The sequence below is a fragment of the Lepidochelys olivacea genome (genome assembly GCF_965140295.1).
Source record: "Lepidochelys olivacea isolate rLepOli2 genome assembly, chromosome: 5".
In the NCBI taxonomy this organism is placed as follows: domain Eukaryota; kingdom Metazoa; phylum Chordata; order Testudines; family Cheloniidae; genus Lepidochelys; species Lepidochelys olivacea.
This window is the reverse complement of record NC_140415.1, coordinates 70,229,197-70,238,958: the sequence shown is the minus strand read 5'-3', so window position 1 is coordinate 70,238,958 and position 9,762 is coordinate 70,229,197.

The window sequence follows — 9,762 nt, the reverse complement described above, 5'->3', positions numbered from 1 at the left end:
AACTAGAGTGCAGTGGTGCTGTTTGTGGATAGGCTGGCGGAGTGTTCGTGAGATGGCGAGGCGAGCTGTGCAGGGCGGAGCCGTTCGTGAGACAGCGGCGTGTTCGTGAGACGGCGAGCTGAGCAGAGCTGTTTGTGAGACGGCAAGCTGTGCAGAGTGGAGCCGGTCGTGGTGGAGCAGAGCCGTTTGTGAGACAGCAGAGCAGAGCCCTGTGGGGCAGTCAGCTTCAGGACACGTAAGGTGCCCCTAACCTCTTTCCCCCCACACACAGGCACATTTTAGCCAGACTGGGGAGCAACACTCCACAGATGAACTTTTGAACTCTGGGGCTGGACTTTGTGAACTTTGGGTGATTTGTGGATTGCTGGACTCAAGAGACGTTTGGGTTCTGGGACTCAAGAATTCGAGGGAAAGGATGTGGCCCAATTTTCTGGGGTGGGTCTTTGTTCATGGTTTGGTTAATGAACACTAGTTGTGGTGTTTCCCCAATTTAATGCTGATGTCGTTTACCTCATGTTATTAAAGATTCTCTGCTACACCAAGACTCTGTGCTTGCGAGAGGGGAAGTATTGCCTCTTTGAGGCGCCCGGGGGTGTGTAAGATTTTCCCAGGTCACTGGGTGGGGGCTCGAGCCAGTTTTGCATTTGCTTTGATGAGAGGGAACCCCTGTGTACTGAACCCGGCCCTTGCTGCTGTCAACTTGGCCTGGCAGAAGGGTTACATAAAGATGCTATTTTCAATGTGTTGCTTGTAGGAGGGGACAGTTTAACTAGTACAGCACATGGTAAACAGAGGGTATGTGGTCTAATCAAGCAAATTCCTCTGCAACTGCTGCTGGGATTGAACAAGGAGATACTACCCAATATCATAGTTAGAGATTACTGTAGATACTTACTCTTTGCTTAACCGTACAGCAGGATCTCTGTGCCTGCCTTGTCTCTATTAGCTTCTGGCTGCGCAAAAACTTCCTACTACAGGATATTTCAAGTTACTGTCACTTTTCCTAGCTCTCAAGACAGAAATTTTGGAATTCTTCTTTGAGTGATTATATATGTATTCTACGGCTTGTGTACATTCATATTATTCATATCATTTTTGGCCAGCAGGCTCCATTGGTGCTGTGCCCGTGCCCAAGGACATGAAGGATATGTCTGCACTGCAGGTCGGAGCATGCCTCCCAGGCCCCAGTTAGACAGACATGCACTAGCTCCCCTCAGCTAATATGCAAAAACTAGCAGTGTTGATGTTGCCACATGGGCAGTGGTGTGGTAAATTGATGGTTCCTGCCTTAATGCAGCTCAGCTATAAATCTCTAAATTTCAGGGAGTTTATAACATTATATCCTGGTCCCTCTTGCTCCAGAAAACAGGACTATATCACCCCTATTCTCATGGCCTTGGGGGATTCCTGTCCCTAATTCAATCAAATGCATCTATCCTGCCTCTCCTACCTCATTTCCAGCTGTTCCTGTTGGCCCTCTCTTGATCTCCTCTCTTTCTTAAGCCCACGGTTGTATATAGCTATGGGCTGCCCTTCACTTGTGATGCCCCATAACAGTAGAACTGTCCCCTTTTCTTCTTTTAATTTAGCCTTAAAATTTCTTTTTAACATTAGCCTCTGAGTAACACTAACCCACAATCACCTTTTCCCCTTCCCACACTGAAACTACTGCAAAAGTACTCATTTGCATTTTTACCACTTTCAATTTGCAACTTTCTTCATTTGCTCCACCCCCTATATTACTGCCATTTTCTAACCAAAGTCACTGCAACCAGTTCTGCAAGGCTCTCTCTCTCTATTATTCTTGTCTCTGTAAAGTGCTGTATGTTACTTTGTATAAAGGCCATTATACAAAAAAATAAATTGAATTGTTATATTTTATTGTGCAAACCTGTGTGAATGTACTTTCTGGAGAAACCATATCTACATTTTATAAATATTGTCTTAGTAAGAGCACTGTTTTAATTAAAAAAACAGATGTTACACGGAGCTCACAATAGACAAGCTCAAATATAACTTCTGGAAGAATATAGTCATAAAATATTGCTGAACAATACAACTGGAATAATAGAATTTAAGGTAGAAAGAATCCAAATCAGTGGCACTTATTTGAGGGCAGGATCCCAGTGCTTACACCCCCCTAGAACTCTTGTCTCTTGCCAACTGCCCTCCTCTCTAGGAAGTGACTGCAAAGCTCCTCCCTGCAGCAGCCTCTTACTCTCTACTTCCTGGTTTTATTCTCACTCAGCCTGCCCAGCTGGGCTTCATCATCAATTAGAGTTTATCAGCCCTGACTCTCCTCCAGGTGCAGCCTGTCACAAGGTTAATTGGCCCTTTTTACTCACTGAGGCCTTGTGAGGGGTAGACACCCTGTCAGAGTTAAATATGACAGAAATGAACCAGGCACATTCTTAGGGGTTTTTTTTAATCTGTTGTGCCACAAGCCAGTGTGCTTCAAGGTGCTGGCATAATAAAACTGAACGTGCTCATGACACTGTTATACGAATACAAAAAGGTAGGGTGGGAAGGAAGATAAAACACACAGCAACTACAGAAGAATCCAAGTGTAATGGAGAATTAAATATTATGGGCAAAACTTTCACAGGTGGGAGCTTAAAGTTAGACACCTTAGGCTCAGTCCTGCAAACACACACATGAAATGTGTCAGAGGAAAAGATATAGCTATACAGAAGTATAGGAGGAAGAGCAAGGCTGCGCAGTGAGTGTCAAAGATTTGCAGGAGAGCACAGGGATGGGAATTCATATAAAAATGACAATGATCCATGTGAATAACTATCAATGTTGATAAATCTTTATTTAAAAGACAGGAGATTATGCCAAACAAAACTTGGTTAAACAGTCAGGGTTGCTTATGTGCATATACCAATAACACAACCATAAAACTCTCCAAGGAGATCATTAGTTAAGTCCTTGTACAAGAATGATTTCACTTCCCCACATTACCTCTTCCACTTCTACCATTATGTGCCACTTTCCTCCATCTCCACACAAAACATGCAATTTGAACTATGAATATCAACTACTGAAGAAAACCAAAACACTATACCTTACTTCCTCATTATGTCACCTAAATCACATTACTCCAGACATTACACACCCTAACCTCTCAGAATGATAAACTTTGTTATACATTACTTCTGTTTAAAAGCAAACACTTAAACATCACCATCCACTAACAATTTACACTTATACATTAACCATTTTCTTTAACAACATAACAATTTAGCATTCCAACCCTTTAGAAAATATACTATATGCTTTGAGTTAAAGGGCTTCATTCTCCACTTCATCCTAACTACACTCAGATGGAGAGCTGATTTGCTGCTCCCTCATTTTGGGCTACCCAGTACAAATTAGGGCTGCTCGGGGCAACCCCTCCCACCACCGATCTATACCACTGGAGTATCATGCATTGTGCAGCTCTGCTCCAATGTGTCCCATCCCCAGAATTCTCTGATATACTTCCTCTTACGTCAGAGATGAGAGAGTGGATGGCATAGGAGACAAGAAAGCCACCACCATTGCCAGCTTTGTAGCAGCAGGCGTTCCTATGCACAGGGGGGATTCTTCTCTGACCTTCTCTGGCCAGTGCCAAATGGTGCAAAGTGGCCTTAATGGACTGAAGAATTTAGCCCTATATGTTTTATGTGGATCTGGAGCAAAGAGCCACATGTGTTGTGAACTAGATAAAATAATGCAGAGAGAATGATTTAAGTTGGAAGGGTATGGCAAGGACCTAACTAGTGGTCTTGCTTTTTCTTTCATTATCATATTTTTTGGGAAGTGGCTTTCTAAAACCTCAGAACATTTCACTGTTTTCTCCTTAGCCTGCCTCCTGTGGGAACAAAAGATGGGCATTGATTGCAGCTTATCATGTCTTTACAGACTAGATGGGTCACATAAAGAAGTCTGCTCGCTGCAGGTGCACCTCCTTGGGGTTGGGTCTGGGAATTAGCATTTGCCCCGTCCTGTCCCCTGCTCCATCAGTTGCTCATGCTACAGCCCTTCTCTTTCCGTTACTTGGCCCTCCAGTAAAGTCATTATGTAGTCCCCCACCTTCTGGGTTAAAAAAGTCCCACCAGATAAGCTACTTGTATGCTGTCTCAGGAAGTCTTCTGTTCCAACTCCAGTTCCTGTACCACTTTGCCAGTGGTGGATAGAGGACCCTGGGCCCACCTGCTGCTTTGGGTTCCTACTTAGGGACCCTCTGCCCAATAACAATGCTCTGCTCAGTCTCAAACCCTGTTGCTATTTCCCTGAGCGTCTTATTCCCCCTCCCTCCAGTCAATCTGGTTGTCTGTTTCTGGGTTTACTTCTGGAGATTCCTCTGCTCCCCATGGCTACTTCACCCCTTTCATTCTCTTCCCAGATCCCTAATCCAGGGCATGACCCCAGAGTTTATTCCTCCCCTGGATTTCCACCTGGTCCCTGGCTAACTCCTTTTCCCTCTAAGAAATGACTGTATACCTCCTTCCTAGTCTTACTTCCAGGTTTTATAATCCTAGTCCAGCTCCTCCACCAGTTGTGCTTTCTCTGCAATTAGGCCTAATCAAGACCTGGCTTCCCTCCAGAAGCAGCATATCAGGTTAATTGCCCCCTTCTGCCCCACATTCACACCACACAAGCTCTGAGTGTGTTAACACCCCCACCACAGATCAGGTTTGCTCAGTTGGTGTTTGTGACGGGGGTAGGCGGTAGGATGTGTTTGCATTGCACTACTATTAGGACATTCCTTGCCAGTTATAGCTTACCATTTTTGGGCTACCAAAGAATGACAGAAACCTGAAATGGGTGGGAGCAACTGCAGGATGTCCTCCTTATTCTCAATAGCAGAGAGTGATGCGGAGGTGTGCAGCACAGAGACTTCTGTCTGTCTGGCACCAGAACTAGAGACGTGATGCGGATGGCCTGTAAGTAGTAGAGTTGGGAATTGACTGCAAGGCCCAAGCATGCCTATTGCTTTGCTTTATGTCAAATCAAAGAGCAGCAGAGAAGGCCACCTGTGCATTCAGAGCTGGCCTTACCATGAGGCAAACTGAGGCAGCCACCTCAGGTGCCAGACTGTGGGGTGGGCGCCACTAGGACCCAGAGTGTAGAAAATTGTGTCTACTACTGGTGCATGTGTATTCTCTCTGCTCTAGATGCACCGAGGTGGTGGAGTGCTGTGCTGGAGGAAGGAGGGAACAAGAGACATAACAGGCAGGAGAAAAGGTGAAAGCGAATAACAGAAAGCAGCAGGAGCTGCAGGGAGAAAAAGGAGGAAGAGCCTCTTATGTACCTCTCTAGCACCCCCAGGAGCCTGGACTGATTAACACCAGCTTCTCAGGGAGCTCCCTGTTTCCTGCTGCTTCCCTGAAGCCACTTGAGAAGAACAGGCAGTCAACTGAAGTAGTAGGAGCCAGTTAGGCCCTTAAGACGCTGATATCTTCCCTCACTCAGGCCCTGCTTCCAGACTGCTTATTTGTCTCCTTCAATTGACTGTTGAGAGCCACTATAGCTGGCACAGAACAGCAGTCATGAGTGAAAGAAGAAAATGTACCTCTGGGGCAGCATTCAGAAAAAGAAAGAAAGCAAAGGAAGCTTTTCTATCTAAGCAGGAAGGAGCTCTCCTGAGATACATAGACACAAGTGTTCACGGTGAGCCTTCTGGCCCCAGTGAGGATGTGAGTGGTGAAGAGATGCCTGATCTTCTAGTTAGTCAGAGTGCAGGTGACCTGGCAGCTACTGCAGCATCCATATCTCCATCCCAAATGGAAGTAACCATGCCCATTCCTGAAGAAAAATGTAGATCAGAGAAGAGTGTGGTGGAGGCACAAGAAACAGCTGCTGCTGAGTTTAGTTCCTTAAGTCTAGATGATCCAGGACTGTGGACCCACTTGAGTAGCAGCCTCACCAGCAATTCAGGGCACTAGAGACAGTGTTGACACACGATGACATGTGCGATATTGATGTGAGTGATTTAGCTGATGAACTGAAAGCCCTTTCAAGATACATTTCAGCAGGATCAACTCCAAAGGCTGTTCTGGAATATATGTGCACAAATAAGATCACCACCCTCTTTCCAAATGCTTTTGTTGCTCTGAGCATACTTCTAACACTTCCTGTAACAGTTGCTAGTTTATTAACTTCACTTCTCCAAGCTGAAGTTAATAAAAACACATCTACGCTCCACAGTGACACAGGAGAGGCTGGTCAGCCTTGCATCCATCTCAATAGAGCATGAGTTGGCCCAGACTGTGGACCTTCAGGAAGCAGTTAAAATCTTTGCAACCAAGAAGGCACGGAAAGCACTACTTTGATTATTCAAACAGATAAAAATGCCAGTGTTTACTATGCAGACAAGAAAAGTTACATTTGCTGTTCAGGCGTTTGAAAGTTAAGTGTTACTTAAAATTTTTGAACAAGGCATTTTAAGTTGTTGGTTCTCCTTTATTGGAGTAGGTAGCAGAGCAGTACCATGAGAGGAGTAGAACAGGAAGAAGGCAGAATTGAGACCTTTCAAAGTTTTGGCCCAAGTGAGGGGGTATGGGAGTGTCATTTGAGCTCCCCGCCTCAGGTGCCAAAATGTTGTGGGCCGGCCCTGTGTGCTTTATCTTCTCAGCTTTGCTATATTGGAAGCTGGTGTTAGTCTCTAAGAAGAAAATACAGAAACAGGCCACATTAAAGGAATTGATAATTGACTGGTAGGGTTTGTAGGAAAGTGAGCATCATCCTCAAGATGTTTACAATGAACTCATCTTGAAGTCAGATATTTCTCAAAAGTATTTGCTTTAAATTGGATATTGTGGGGATACTCAGTTGTTAGGTGAAGGGGGCTATAGAAGTACCCAGATAGATCCTAAAATCAACTATTTTTAGAAGTATTAAAATCCTAATCTCCAGAGTCAAATCCTGTTAGTTTTTCCTGTTGGAAAAAAAATTGGATGCTTCCTTCAAGAGTACAGCACAGAATAATTTTTACACTTTTGAGTCAGTGGCAGAAAAGATTTGTTGACTGCTAAACATTTCAGTGGGTAGAACAGAATTTTTTCTCTAACTGAAATGACCAGTTGCTTAAATGTACTTTTCAGATGACACAAAGAAGAAGAAAAGGGAACAACTGTAAACAATCAAAAAGTGACATTTCTGTAAGGTATCGTTATGTGACTACCTGTCTTCTCTGTGGTAGTGACCCAAATATCATAGACCATCTGTATGCATAAAATATTTCTATCAACCTGAAATGATGCTTTGACAATCCTATGTGGACTTCTTTCTGTTTTGAAATGTAAATATGGTCTAACTGCTGTGCCTTTCCTTTAAATTTAGTAGATCTCTTGTTGTGAGTGACTTGAGTTCACCATCAGTTCTTCCAAGCAAACATGTTGAAAGAAGTATGCTCTTGTAAGTTCATAAAAACAACAGACAGGGTGGTTACAGTTTCTGTGCACTCCAGCTGTTTTGTAAATTGATAATTATGAGAGTGGTGGCTATTCTTAGCTTAGTTCCTGTATATGTCAACTTGTAAATAAAAACCTCCACAGTCTGTTTTGCTAATGAATTCCACTTCATAATGTAATGCAGATGGCTCTCTTATCTCTTGAAAAGATGTTCTCACCAAGGCTTGATCCTGCTTCCCCTGAAATCAATGGGAATTTTTGCATGGATTCCAGAGAAGGCAAGAGAAGTGTGATGACCCCTTCTTACTGGACCCAGACAGCAATTATTTCATGCATTTAAATAAGCCTGTTTTCTTTTCAGTGGTTAATGCCAGCACAGGGAATCTGTCCGCTCACTGGCTGATATTCAGGATAGAACTGGATAATGTTCCTGTTGAGAACACTTAGAAAGAAGAAATTTCTTTTGAACTGTTAGACAAGAAGAAAGATTTTGCAGCAAACAGCACATATATGTCAGCAGCTGCAAAGTAATTGGAATTAAAGATACATTAGATATGTGCGCACATTTACTAGCATTCAGGATCAACAGTAGACATGTTTGTAAGAAACAAGAGAGAAGCTACTGTAGGAACTAGCTAATGTGAATTGCTACTTTGAACAGAGTCTTTAAGATTTTAAGTGTCAGACAGATACAGGAGCAGAATACAGGTCTGTTCAGCATTGCTGCCTGCTCTATAATCACTCGACTGTCTCAAAGTACTTCTTAAAAAGAAAAGGAGGACTTGTGGCACCTTACAGACTAACCAATTTATTTGAGCATGAGCTTTTGAAAGCTTAATCTCAAATAAATTGGTTAGTATCTAAGGTGCCACAAGTCCTCCTTTTCTTTTTGCGAATACAGACTAACACGGCTGTTACTCTGAAAAAAGTACTTCTTGTTTCCTTTGCACTGGGTGGAGCTACAAGTAGACACACAGGATTTCAGGTAATAAAACTGGAAGATTTTTTTTAAAAAATCTAACGTACATATAATTGTTTATGCTGCTTGTTTAATTTCTGAACTTTTTGCGGCTTGGATAATGAAAGTACCAGTAACTATTTTGCTAATAGCTTCTAATAAAGTACATCTTCACATTCTTGTGCACTAGCACAATGCTGGAATAACTGGAATGCAAATGTAAGAGTATGTGCATTTGTTTAGAAAATGTTTCCATTGCAATTAAAAAAAAAATCATTGGAGCATGTTTTCTAGTCTAAATTCTTGTAAAAATGTAATTTTACAAAGCTTTAATTTTTAAGCAAAATTTGATCTGACAATGTCTGTTTGAGTTCAGGCATGCTACATTCACATAAAAAGAAAACAGATCTAGCCACATGCTTAGAAGGGGCTCTCATGCCTCACAATGTATAAGGCTTAGACAGGCCTCAGGTTTATGTTGTGGGAGTATACACAGGGGCATAGTTAACTTTATTTCTAGATCTAGACCCTCTCTGCCCCACATCATTTCTGTTGCTCTGCCTGACGGGGAAGAAGCATGAAGTGCAAGGTTTTTTTTTAAAAGGCCAGTTCACTATGCCCTGTGATCATTACACGTTCCAGAATAAGGAGCAGGAGGACAAGTCGGAAGTGGAGAGTTCAGCAGTAATTCTGTAGGCCAGGATTTCTGATCCTGTGAAATAAAAGTCAAGGGCTACATTTTAAATAAGTAGATTCAGATGCCAAAAAATTCCCATGAAATTACAGCATTGCACACACAAATCAAATACCTAACTAGCCTTTTGGATCTGCCATTACCTGATTTGCAAAAACTATTGCTTGTATATTTTTGCACATGTATTTTTTCTGCACAGACTGGTCCACAGTTTTTAATGGTACGCAAAGGGACATTACCCATGAAGATTGGTTCATTTTCAACAAAAGCATATAAGCTGAAATGAAAATCCAAATCTACGATGCCTAAGCAGACCTCTCAGACTGAGCAAAAGAAAAATATACAGTATTGCCTCAAGATCCACCACTCCTGCAATGCCTAGACTTGGTCAGCCAATTTATGATGTCAGGTCAGGATAGTTGGAACTTACTTTATTAATTTTTTGGCAAATGTCTATGTTTAGAACAACTGTATATACTTGATTTTATCCTCTATTGACACACTTCATGCAATACTTATCATTCTAGGACTGGAGTGGTGCTTTTATGCACAATGAGGCCTACCTTACTCCACAAGCAGACCCAGTGACTTCAGTGGGACTTCCAGTGGTGAAAGGTTCTATACAACTTCAGCAAGGATACATCATATTTTGACAGTTACACTGTAAAGCAGGGGTGAGCAAACTTTTCGGTCCAAGGACCACATCGGGG